The following is a 13532-nucleotide window of genomic DNA, read 5'->3' on the forward strand; positions in this document are numbered from 1 at the left end:
TACTGAGACATTTGATCTGATAACCAAGGGCTGCTAACTGACTGATGGGCGAAAAACCGTGGATGAAGGGACAATTCACCTCCAGGGTAGCGGCGTGGAGCAAGGATGGTGAGATTTCATCACATTGCTTGGAATAGCATGCAATTTAAAACTTATGAATTGTTTATTTCTGGAACTTTTCATTTTATATTTTTGGACCGTAGTTGACCATGGGTAACTGAAAACATGGATAGGGAATGCTGATACTCTGTTGTTGATAATGTTGATCCTCCTAGGCATAGGGAAAATCAGTTTTTAATCTAGAGAGCACACTTTCAAGACTAATACCTTTATTCTTCCTCTAGTCTGTATTTGTCTATAGATAGGCATTTCATTTTTTCCATGTTTTAATTGATTTTATTTATTTTTTAATTGGAGGATAATTGCTTTTCAATGTTGTGCTGGTTTCTACTATACAATAACGAGAATCAGTCCTAATTATATATATCCCCTCCCTCTTGAGCCTCCATCCCCCTTTCTCATCCCACCCCTCTAGGTGGGAGCCTCAGGCAGGTGTTATATAGCAGCTTCCCACTAGTTCGCAGAGAACGGACTTGTGGACACAGTAGGGGATGAGAGGGTAGGACAAATTGAGAAAGGAGTGTGTATACACTGTCATGTATAGACAGGTATTTTAGAGATCTTACTTACGCATGACATGCTTTGCCCTATATGCTTGCCTTCACACTCCATACAAGCCTTAGCTCTTGCTGCATATTTCTTTGCTTCTTTCTAATTTCCATTCTGGTTCCTGATATCTGTAATGGCAATACTTCTTTGATGTCTCTCTGACCCAGCCAGTCTTTTGTAGATACATTTTGCCTGCCCAGAAAAATTTCCCTGAGCTGTTTTCTCCATTGTTGAGCCTTTCTCACTGATCTACACCTGATGAAAGATTTTCTTGCCAGCCAATAGTATTCTTTCAATCTGGATCTATTCTTTCTACTTTCTTAGCTTCAGTGGCATCCTTTTTCTGTATGCCTGCCACTGTCCTATTCCTTTGACTATGTGCTAGAAGAAGTGTCATTTTCTCCTCATAAACACTCTTGGCTTTTTTTCCCCTCTTATCTAATAGAGTCATCATTCAGATAACTGACAGCTCAAAAATCCTCTTTTATATTTTATAAGGAAATAAGTCATGATGCAACATACAAACCCTTATAAGTGGAACTGGCCTTAACTTGGGGGAAGTTTCCTATGGAAATCAAGTCATATTAAGAAACCTCAAAGAAAATGGCCCACCACATAGGCCCCTGGTGCCAGTGTTATTATTTGCCAACACCGGAAGTATTCTTTGTTATTTCCCTTCTTTCCACCATACCAAGTTTGAGTATTTGGGATTGACTGGAATTTCAAAACCATTTCTATGCTGTATGGGTTTTTATTCATCAACAAACATTTTCTTTTCTATCTTATTTATAATTGTTTTCTCTTACTACTAATTTCTATGCTGCATTTTTTTATTCATCAATAAGTATTTTTTTTCTAGCTTATTTACCATTGTTTTCTTTTACTACTATTAAGTTAATTTTATTTCTTTATCATTTTTATGTATGTTTTTAGATGTTACACTAAATCCCTCTTGGAACAGGCAGAAGTTATTTGTATGCTTAGCAAGGTAAACACTCATTCTCCTGTGTTTTTTTCCTTCTCTCTTTCCATGGTTCAGTATTTCCTTTTCAGTCTTGATTTTCCATCTTACCATCACCATAATCTAAAACAGAAATAAACAAATCTTGGTAGTGGCCCCAGTTCCACACTTAGCACTGTTATCCCCAAAAGTTTCTTAACTATACTTATTTAAACTAGAACTGGTCTGGGACTTCCCTTGTGGTCATGTGGTTAAGACTCTGTGTTTCCACCACAGGGCTATATGTTTGATCCCTGCTCAAGGAACTAAGATCCCACATGCTGCATGGGCAAAATGTAAAATAAACAAATAAGTAAGTAAATAAAAGTCTGACTCAATCAATCGTTTATACACACACACACATTTATGAACTGTTCTTACAACAAGGACAATGTGACAAATAGATAAAATCATGAATATGAAAGGTCTTAGCATAAGTTGTCGTCCATACCATATCCTCAATAACTGCTACTTGATTCATGTCTTATAAAATATGATTGTCACCATCAAAACCTAATTTTTCTCTAGCATGAAGCAATGCCAATACATATCTTTTGAGTAGTATTTCTGAGAAACCTATTCTTTCTGGTTTAAAGATATCTCCCCCCACCAGTCTCAAGTGTGAAGCCATTAATTGAATATGCATGTAAACATTTTTAGATGGGGACAATGATGCTTTAATTAAAATCCTTTTCTTTTTGAATGAATGAAGCACTCTCAAGGGCCACCTCTATTTTGTCTTTTTATTGTATATTTCCCCAAGGGCATTACTTGATTCTCTCAGAAATGTGCAGTCCAGCCTTCATGGTGAGCATGCCACCCGTTTTTGCCCAACCAACTCTGATAATGCTTAATGGAAGTGGGAGGAAGGGATTGGTGTCAAAAGGAAATTCAATGTCCAAGTTTCTCCCTCTCAGTCAGCTAGAGAGCACACAATGAAAACTTGAGCTTCAAAGGTTTTGTCTACCACAGGAAACTATAGAACCTGTGGTATTCAAGCAGGCTTACTATCTCCCCCCAAAGCATTCCTGGTAATCTCCTTTTCACCCTCACCCCCTTTGATTTATTACTGTATCTTTTGACCTTCTTTCTCTCTTCATGAAAAGCATTAAGTTGCCATTATATAGCACAGGCCAGCAGATAAATGCTAAAATTTACGGGAGGTTCCCCCTTGGGAATGGACTTACAGATCTCTCGGGCATAGAATGCCATGAAGGCATGTGGGTTTTGATATCTTTCAGTTGTGTGAGGAGAAATAATAAAGGGACTAAGTCCTAAGAGGAAAATTAAACTTTCCATAGGCAGAACATAGCTGCATTTTAAGTAACCACTTTAAAGACAGGACTGCTGTTTTGGCAAAAGCTAGTAAGCCACACAAAATTAATTTCATGTTTCATTGACATTACTTTCAGGAATTTCATGTTGACATAACCTATGGAGTAAGGGTGAGATACTGCAGACAATATATTTAATGCTGCTACACCAACACAAAATATTTAAAATCTGAACAGAGACCCAACTTTGTAAAATATTCATGTTCTATGGAAAAAATGAAACTGTATTTTTTACATCGGTTGTCTAAATGCTAATTGTTTCTAGTGCAAAAGTTTAAATTGTGAACTCTTTCCATCACTCTCATGTTGAACATAATATATATCTCAACCTATTTCTAAATTTGTCTTTCATATAGGCTTTTACCCAATTGATATGTTAGATATATCAATTAAAGTGATTTAGTGGTATGCTAAGTTAACAAGAAGTCCCAATGAACACATACTTCTAAATATATTCAGTGAAATAGTCGCTTTTCTACAAGAAAAAAAAGGTTTTTGCCTACTCAACAGTGGAGGGGAACGGGGGCTGCTGACTTTGGCTACCGATGTGTATTTTCCCCAATAGCTGTATGTCCCCATTCTTTACATTAGCATCAGTCACCATGGACACATGATCCAAGTGCTGAGAAGACCATGGCATGACCAAAGCTCTCTTTGGCTCTGAGGCAACAGGCATTGTTTTTATAATGCAGTTTCTGTTTCTACCTCTTGGCTTCCAAAGCTTCTCAAAGTCACATATTAGCAACTGGCGAGAGTCAGGTCAACATTACTGCTATTGTAACAACTTCTCAGCTAGTTTCCATCGTCTAAAGGTATGCATCAGCACATCCGTTAAGAGTTATTTTCATTCTCTTGGCTTGTAATCTGTACCCTTTCAAGTATACGAGAAAGCCAGGAATTCATTTAGTCTGGCAAAATCTGGAGATCACTTAGTGATATAGGAGTCTCAGTATTGGCTAGGTGGTTGGAGTTCTTTGATTTTATGATTTCCAAATTTCATAGTGAAAACTGATGCTTGAAGTCACGGGAAGATTTTCCTTTTGTGATTTAAGCTTGCCATGCATATTCACCAATTGTTGCTGAAATAATGCACCATAATAAGCCACCCCAAACTCAGTGTCTTTACACAGTAATGATCATTCTCGCTCACACATCTGCTGGTCAGCTAGGGGTTAGCTGGTCTAAATTGGTCTCCACTGGGCACAACTCCAATTTCCAGGTTGGATCTGGGTCTGTTCCATATGTTTATCATCATATGACTGGCAGAGTAGCCAGGATATGTTAATCTGATGGCGATGGCAGAGACATAAAGATGGACAAGGGGAAACACACAGAGCCATATTCAAGGCATTAATGGTGGTGCCTTTGAGAGGTACAATCACCTCAGCAACAAAGGCCATGCAACAGCTTTCACTTGAACCTGACCTTTAGCTTGCTCTCATTCCAGAGTTTCACAGCCTCTGAGGACTTACTGAAGCACCTCAAGACAGATCCCTAATTCTTGGGTAGTTAATGCAAGGTTATATAGACTGTGGACTTCAGTGGTATCTCTCACCTTACATTGGCTAATATAGAAAAGAGATTTTGTAGAGATTTGTACATTTCTTGAGGGGAAAAGTTGATGCTGTGTTCGTTTGGAAAATTCTGCCAGTGAGAAAATTGGCAGCCTCTGCTCCTTTTTTCTTGGAGCCCAGCTGCCACTCAAGCAGTCAGGGTCCGCCACTGCTGGAGGTACCCCAGGGAAAGACTCAGTTTGAGGTGGTGGTCAAAGGGTGGAAATGGTGTTATAAGGATAAAGGAAAGGCTACATAGAGAATAGTATCCAGCCAACAGCAAGAGCCTGGAATCAGACAATCAGTCCAGTTGATTTGTCTCAGCCAGCTCCCAGCTGCTCCAACTACTCTAGCTGAACTGTCATATATAGTAAGTACTCTCCTTATGAACCTTCAAGTTGTGAACTTTCAAATATTTGGGTGTGCATCTGATTCCAGCAAGGAACAAGAACCTGTGTCATCAGTGTCAGGCATGAGTAAAACTGCAGCTTGCCCTCTGTCTCCTATTGCTGACGATCCTTCAGCTCTACCATTTCCCACTTCCTTTCCCTCTAGTCATAACTCTTTTTGCCTGTTCACTCAATGCCAGGCCCTGCAAGCCAACTGTTATACTGTACTAGTGTACTTTTAAAGGGACTATACTGTAAGATAAAACTTTCTTTATTAAGCTTTCTTTATTTTCTGTGTTTGTTTTTAATGTATTATTTGTGTAAAAAGTATTATAAACCTATTACAGTTCAGAATTGTATAGCCAATTGTGTTAGTTGGTATGACTTAAGCTAATTTTGTTGGACTTAACTACCAGATTGGAATGGAGCTCTCAGAATGGAGCCCATTTATATGCAAGGGACTTACTGCACATGAGTGAGGAGATCACCTTAGGAAGTGGGAGACAGTAAAGCTGGAGGATCGACAGCAATAGGAGACAGAGGGCAAGCTGCAATTTTACTCACGTCTGACTTTGATGGCATGGGTTCTTATTCCTTGCTGGAATCAGCTGCACATTCAAATCTTTGAAAGTTCACAACTTGAAGGTTCATAAGGAGGGTACTTACTGTATATGACAGTGGAGAGATCACCAGCAAATATTGTGTGAAGCAAAGATAAGTCATTCTTGTTGTGCCTGATCTGAATTCCTAATCCACAGAGTTGTGAGAAATGACAAATGTGTTTTTGCTTTAAGCCACTAAATTTTAAGATAGTTTGTTAAAAAGTAAAAGATAATTGAAACAAATCTTCATGAGAATTTATCCAGAAGACTAAATTATTATTTGACCCCTATCACTTCACTATTTTGGATGTTCTTTCTAAGGAACATGGCATTTTTATCACAGAGAATATCAGTGACAGTAAAAAAAAGACTCAAGTTTCTCATTATTGGTTGAGTTTGGAGAGGGAAGAGCTAGTACTAAAGTTTCTTTAATTTTGAATTCTAAAACCTACAGCTAGACTACTTAAAGGAAGAAGTTCAATAAATTAATATATTAGTTGGTTTTCTGCCAGAAAATTAAGCCAAGTCAAAGGATCAGCACTTATTGGAGGCTCTAGAGTAGAATTCATTTCGTGCTCATTTGAGGTGTTGGTAGAATTAAGTATGCTAGGGTGTAGGATTGAGAACCAGATTTTCTTGCTGGCAGTGAACTAAGAGCTACTCCCAACTTCTAAAGGAAATTTGAATTCCTTGGTTTCTTGCCCCCATCCTCCAGCGATGGCAGGTCATGTCTCTCTCACACTTCAAATCTCTCCTTCTACTTCTGTCTCATTTTTGAGCCGCTTCCTGCCTCCCTCTTCTGCTTTTAGGAGCTCAGATGATTAGATTGGGCCTAACTGGATAATTTAATTTCCATATGTTAAGGTCAACTGATTAGTAACCTTAATTCAGTCTACAGCTTTCACTTCCCTTTGCTATATAACATAATACAGTTTCTGAGTATGAGGACATAGATGTATTTAGGAGCCCATTATTCTGTCTACTATAGCAAAACTTCTGCCTCCGTTAATTGCAAGTATCTCCTTTCACATCATGGTCTATGTAAATGGCACTCTCAGGAATTGTGTAATGTGCAGCCAGCGTAGCCATATGCTTCAGCTCTTAGAAGCATAATAGAGAAGAGATGAAGGTTACATATCTGGGGCTCCATGTCTGTGTCAAGGATGCTCCCAATCTCAAACTGTTAAGTCACTACCTTCCTCTCATTGCAAAGAAGCATGTCTCTTTCTATCTCCCCTCTTTATTAACCCAAGAGGAAGATATTCTCTTAGACATAAACAAGGGAATTTTTTAAAGGAAATATTTGTAACAGGAATAAAATTTATTTTTAATTGTAGAAAGAAAAACTGTAGGATAGATCAGCAAGAAAATAACAGGTACTTGCAGATTGTTCAGCTCATTCTCAAGCGTAGCTATTCTTCTCGTGTATCCTGAGCACATTTCAGCTCTGCTCACCAAGTTGTCTCTGGCTGTCCAGCTGAGTCAGCCTTTCTCGTGGGTCACCAGCTGTTACCTCGCCCGGGAGACAGCTGCCATCTTGTCCTCTTCCAGTTATGATAACATTACTCACGACTATTCATTACCTCACAAGCTCATTATGAAGCCATGAGTTTGACTTGAGGAAGATTGATATAGTGCAATATCTCTCAACTTTATTTATGTAGTGGAAAATGGTTTTCAAAGATAAATAATGTAAGAAGTCCAATTATTTTAAAAGCACAAATGGAGCTTTCATGATTGTTAATTCAGATTCTCCTTCGCCTGTCTTTGTAACTCCTGAAACTCCATCATAGAATCCTAAAGTTTCTTTGAACTCAGTGTTGAAAATATTAATATTTGGACAGATTATTGGAATGGGAGACAGAATATATTTGTTTTATTTAGGTTGGTGCAAAAGTAATTATGGTTTTGTATATGAATGTTAAATCATTTAATTAGGCTCAAACACATCTTTATTAACCAAAATAGGAACCATTAAAATCAACACATTTTTGCCAATGAGAAATAAGTTTGTTTATTCCTGTAGCATAAAGATCCGTACTTTGGGATTCAACGAACTCTTGGAAAGCATATTCCGCCTCCTGCTGACTGTGGAAGCATTTACCCTCCAAAAGTTTTCAAGATGCTTGAAGAAGTGGTAGTAGGTTGGCAAGAGGTTAGGTGAATATGGCGGATGAGGTAAAACTTCACAGCCCAATTTGTTCAACCTTTGAAGTGTTGGTTGTGCAATGTGTGGTTGGGTATTATTGTGGAGAAGAATTGGGCCCATTCTGTTGATCAATGCTAGCTGCAGGCCTTGCAATTTTCAGTGCATCTCATCGATTTGCTGAGCATACTTCTCAGATGTAACAGTTTTGCTGGGATTCAGAAAGCTGTAGTGGATCAGACTGGCAGCAGATCACCAAGCAGTAGCTGTGACCTCTTTTTGGTGCAAGTTTGGCTTTGGAAAGTGCTTCATAGATTTTTCTCAGTCTAACGACTGAACTGGCCATCACTAGTTGTCATATGAAATCTACTTTTCATTGCACATCACAATCCAATCTAGAAATGGTTTGTTGTTGTTGCATACAATGAGAGAAGATGACACTTCAAAACAATGAATTTTTTGATTTGCAGTCAGTTCATGAGGAACCCACTCATCGAACTTTTTCACCTTTCCAATTTGCTTCAAATGCTGCGTGGTCACAGAATGGCATACTGTTGAGTTCTTCAGCAATTTCTTCTGTAGTTGTAAGAGAATCAGCTTCAATAATTGCTCTCAGTTGGTCGTTGTCAATTTCCAATGGCCAGTTTCCAAGCTCCTCATCTTCAAGGCTCTCATCTACTTTGTAAAACTTCTTAAACCACCACTACACTGCATGTTCACTAGCAGTTCTTGGGCCAAATGTGTTCTTGAGTTGTCTCCACTGCTTTATGACACATTTTGAACTCAAATAAGAAAACCACTCAAATTTGCTTTTTTATCTAACATCATTTCCATAGTCTAAAATAAATATAAAATACACAGGAAGTAATGTCATTAGCAAAAAATATATATAAAGCAAGAAATGCTCATTAAAATGATGTATAACATAACCATATTTATTTGAGAATGGATAAACAGCAAAGTTCAATAATGCAAAAATCACAATTACTTTTGCACCAACCTAAATATCAGCCTTGTAAAGTTGAGTGATGCTTTCAACTCTTGAGTTTGTCTGCTCATCTAAGTGAGAATAAGATCTTTTCTTACCAGTTCATAGGACTGTTATGAGCATCACTCTCATCTCTTGCTGCATTTCTGTTCTCCATTTTCTACCTTGATATTCAAATGATGTAGGATTGTTTGCTTTCCAGTTTTTATGACCCTATATCATTGACTGAGTATTCTTTCACATCTGGAATAAGTTGTCCCTTTTTCTTTCAGTGATATTTCTACTTTCCTGGCATACATGACGTCTTATTTGTAAAGCATTTGGGCTCTGTCATGATGAAGAAATTTTTGTCTGTTCTTTTTAAAATTTTGTCTGTTCTTTTTAATCTGTGTTCACAAGATATTTTGTATGAAAAACAATTACATCACATCTGATTTTCTACAAATTCAAAAAAGGGTGGAATTGTTATATTTATATCTGGTATTTAACACATTCTCTAGCACAAAAAAGGTTCCCAGTAATCATTTTTAAAAAATAAATGAATCAAAAACTAAGTAGGCAGAATATTTATTATTATTATTATGCCTGCTATCTCTGTATGAAAACTATATTTTCTCCCCTTGTGTACCTTGCCTTCAGCTCCCAGCATTTCATCACATTAACCTACATTATTACACTCACACCAAAAGTTTCAGTTACCACCAATGTCTAAACTTGTGTGCATGTATCTTAGAATATCCTGAGTTATTTTCATTAATACTATCCCCTCCTGTTTATACCCATTTCTTTAAATTACCACTTCTACATACTTTATACTTCCTAAAGTAAGAGCTGCTAAATTATTTATTAAGGTAATCGAAAGGTGGAAGATCCACGGAACCCTTCATGAAGACACTGCATTCCATACCTTAGCATATAAGATTTTTTCATTTACATATAAATAACTTGTCTGGGATATATCTTCACATATATGAACTTTAGCTTTCTTTTTAATTGGTCTGAGAAAAAGCATAAGAATTTATAAGAAATAAAAAGTGATATTTAGTTGAAAACAGTAATTTTGCCAACTGAAACAAAGTTGTTTGTGTTGTAGCCTTATCAGTTTTTGGTATAAAATTATAGATTGTTTCCTTATTATGCTTTGAACTCAAGGCATTTAGATAGTTGTACTGTACCTTGCCAACAAAGGTCCGTCTGGTCAAGGCTATGGTTTTTCCAGTGGTCATGTATGGATGTGAGAGTTGGACTGTGAAGAAAGCTGAGCACCAAAAACTTGATGCTTTTGAACTGTGGTGTTGGAGAAGACTCTTGAGAGTCCTTTGGCTGCAAGGAGATCCAACCAGTCCATCCTAAAGGAGATCAGTCCTGGGTGTTCATTGGAAGGACTGATGCTGAAGCTGAAACTCCAATGCTTTGACCACCTGATGGGAAGAGTTGACTCATTGGAAAAGACCCTGATGCTGGGAGGGATTGGGGGCAGGAGGAGAAGGGGACACCAGAGGATGAGATGGCTGGATGGCATCACCGATGTGATGGACATGAGTTTGAGTAAACTCTGGGAGTTTGTGATGGACAGAGAGGCCTGGTGTGCTGCGATTCATGAGGTCGCAAAGAGTCAGACACGACTGAGTGACTGAACTAACTGTACCACAGAATTTTAAAATAAGATTCACTGAGAACTGAAAACTCAACTTTTCTCTGGAATGAGAACTCCCCCTTTCCCATGTAAAAGATAATTTATTGATTTACATATTTACTCATTCACTTGTACTTTTATCATTAAATATCCATTGAACATTATCATGAGCTCAAATATGGCTACCACTGGATATACTGTTGCCAGTTAGCAGGTTTCTTGTTATTAGAAAGTTCGTATCCTATGGAGGGAGACAGATGTACACAAAATAAACATAACCAAGGAAGTACGGATGCTAAAACAGATGGATATTCAACCCAGAGTGGAGAAACAGAAGGGTGGACAATGAAATCAAGATGGGATAGTGATGTCAAGAAAAGCTTCAAATGGTAGCTTTAGTTTTTAAGGAAACTCCATACTGTTTTCTTCTGCTCTATTGACTATTCCAAAGCCTTTAACTGTGTGGATCACAACAACCTGTGGAAATTTCCTAAAGAGATGGTAATACCAGACCACCTGACCTGCCTCCTGAGAAATCTGTATGCAGGTCAGGAAGCAACAGTTAGAACCGGACATGAAAAAACAGACTGGTTCCAAACAGAAAAGGAGTACGTCAAGGCTGTATACTGTCACCCTGATTATTTAACTTCCTTGCAGAGTACATCATGAGAAACGCTGGGCTGGAAGAAGCACAAGCTGTAATCAAGACTGCCGGGAGAAATATCAATAACCTCAGATATGCAGATGACACCACCCTTATGGCAGAAAGTGAAGAAGAACTAAGCAGCCTCTTGACAAAAGTGAAAGAAGAGAGTGAAAAAGTTGCTTTGCAACTCAACATTCAGAAAACTAAGATCATGGTATCCGGTCCCATCACTTCATGGCAGATAGATGGGGAAACAATGGAAACAGTGACAGACTTTATTTTGGGGGGCTCCAAAAACACTGCGGATGGTGATTGCAGCCATGAAATTAAAAGACGCTTGCTCCTTGGAAGAAAAGTTATGACCAACCTAGACAGCATATTAAAAAGCAGAGACATTACTTTGCCAACAAATGTCTGTCTAGTTAAGGCTATGGTTTTTCCGTAGTCATGTATGGATGTGAGAGTTGGACTATAAAGAAAGCTAACCGCCAAAGAATTGATGCTTTTGAACTGTGGTATTAGATAAAACTTTTGAGAGTCCTTTGGACTGCAAGGAGATCCAACCAGTCCATCCTAAAGGAGATCAGTCCTGGGTGTTCATTGGAAGGACTGATGTTGAAGCTGAAACTCCAATACTTTGGCCACCTGATGGGAAGAACTGACTCACCTGAAAAGACCCTGATGCTGAGAAAGATTGAAGGCAGAAGAACAAGGGGATGACAGAGGATGAGGTGGTTGGATGGCCTCACTGACACAATGGACATAGGTTTGAGTAAGCTCCAGGAGCTGGTGATGGACAGGGAGACCTGGTGTACTGCTCCATGGGGTCGAAAAAATTGGACTTGACTGAGTGACTGAACTGAACTGATACTGTTTTTCATAGTGGCTGTGCGAATTTACATTCCCACCAACAGTGTAGGAAAGTTCCCCTCACTCCACTTCTTCACTAGCATTTGTTATTTGTGGCCTTTTTGACAATAGTAGAGGAAAAGGGGAAAGAGCCAGGTATGAGCAAGGGATTGAGAGGTACAAACTACCATATATAAAATAAATAAAGCTACAAGGACATATAATAGAGCATATGGAATAGGGGCATTATTTTATAATAACTTTAAATGGAGTATAATCTATAAAAATTTTGAACCACTATGTTGTACACCTAAAACAAACATAATTTTGTAAATCAACTTTATTTCAGTGAAAAACAGGACAACTTCACAAATAGGGTGATGTTTGATTAATACCTTGACAGATGCCTGGAGTTTTCCTAGGCAGACCAACAAGGATATTCTTAGTAGAAGGATCAAGGTTAACAAAGGAACGTAAGCTCTCGGCACAAGTGTCAGATGAATAAAGTGTCTTTGATGTCCCGTGGTATTCTCTTTCATCAAGGATTCAATGACCCTCAGCTATGTCTGCTAATTTTAGAGGCATAGGAATGCTAGCTTCATGGTCAAAGTATTGTAAAATGTTTGGATTTTATTAATAAACATACCAAGATTTAACTCTACTGCTACTACTTATAAACATAATTTATTGGACAAATAATGAACTTCACCAAAGGTTCACCATCTCAGTCTTTTCAGGCAGCTATAACAGAATGCCATTAAGGGAGTGGCCTATAGTAGAAACTTATTTCTCACAGTTCTGGGACCCAAGAAGTCCAAGATAAAAGCAGTGATAGATTTGGTGTCTAGTAAGAAGCACTTTCTGGTTTATAGATGGCCGTCTTCTAGCTGTGTCCTAAAAGAGACAAGAGAGTTCTCCAGGTTCTGTTATAAAGCTATTAATTCTGCTCATGAGATCTCTCTGGGGGTTCAGATGGTAGAGCATCTGCCTACAATGTGGGGGACCTGGATTTGATCCCCTGGTCGGGAAGATCCCCTGGAGAAGGAAATGGCAACCCACTCCAATACTCTTGCCTAGAAATCCCACGGACAGAGGAGCCTGGTAGGCTACAGTCCTTGGGGTCGCAAAGAGTCAGACATGACTGAGTGACTTCACTTCCTTCATGAGCACTCCACCCTCATAACCTACTTCATCACTTCCCAAGGGTCTCACCTTCTACTACTGTCATACTAAAGGTTAGGATTTCAGTTCACATTCATTCTCTTTTATTGTTCACAAAAAGAGGGTAATGATGCTTAGTTCACTGTATTACATGAGGACTAAAACAGGTAATACATAGAAAATACTGTTTGGGACAGTATTTAACAGTGACATTTACTAAAAAAGAATGATTAATTTTGTTACTAGTACTGATTGATACCAATACCAATACTATAACTGTTGCTGATACTACAACTACTGAAAATAATAATCACTATTTTTAAAAACTCTTGCAGAGCAACAATACTAACTTTTTTACATGCATTAGCTAATTTACTTGTTTTTTCTACTATTATTATTCCTAAAACTGCTACTTCCATGAAATCATTATAATGTCAAAATGTCCATCTACATTATTTCTCATCATAAGACACAACCTAGGTATGGCATATTAATATTGGGTATTGGGAACTGTGTTGTTGCTTTTTCTTACTTGTTTGTATGTTTACTACTGAATCCA

At 38.1% G+C, this 13532-nt stretch overlaps 1 pseudogene; it reads right to left on the reverse strand.

Annotated features, from left to right (window-relative positions):
• Positions 1 to 7502: 7502 nt before the first annotated feature.
• On the reverse strand, positions 7503 to 8527 carry LOC136169344 (histone-lysine N-methyltransferase SETMAR-like; annotated as a pseudogene).
• Positions 8528 to 13532: the final 5005 nt, after the last annotated feature.

Source organism: Muntiacus reevesi, chromosome 5 (assembly GCF_963930625.1).
Source record: "Muntiacus reevesi chromosome 5, mMunRee1.1, whole genome shotgun sequence".
Classification (NCBI taxonomy): domain Eukaryota; kingdom Metazoa; phylum Chordata; class Mammalia; order Artiodactyla; family Cervidae; genus Muntiacus; species Muntiacus reevesi.